The sequence below is a fragment of the Vombatus ursinus genome, unplaced genomic scaffold, assembly GCF_900497805.2.
Source record: "Vombatus ursinus unplaced genomic scaffold, bare-nosed wombat genome assembly UNPS02014801.1, whole genome shotgun sequence".
In the NCBI taxonomy this organism is placed as follows: domain Eukaryota; kingdom Metazoa; phylum Chordata; class Mammalia; order Diprotodontia; family Vombatidae; genus Vombatus; species Vombatus ursinus.
In genome coordinates this window covers 1,378,478-1,378,689 of record NW_020954579.1, presented here as the reverse complement: position 1 = coordinate 1,378,689, position 212 = coordinate 1,378,478, and positions in this window count along the sequence as shown.

The following is a 212-nucleotide window of genomic DNA, read 5'->3' as shown; positions in this document are numbered from 1 at the left end:
GAAAGAGCAGCGTGACACAGTCTAAAAAACTCAGAGTCTGACTGGGGGCTGGTGCTAGGGTGGTCAGGCCAGGTGACGCCCATCAGGGCGGGCATGAGGGGTCTCAGCTCCTAAACTTGAGAACAGCTCAGCATCAGAATGGGGGAAGGGTGAGCCTTTAGTACAGACTAATTGGGGAGGGGCCAAGCAGCTTGGAGTGATGGGAGGAGGGG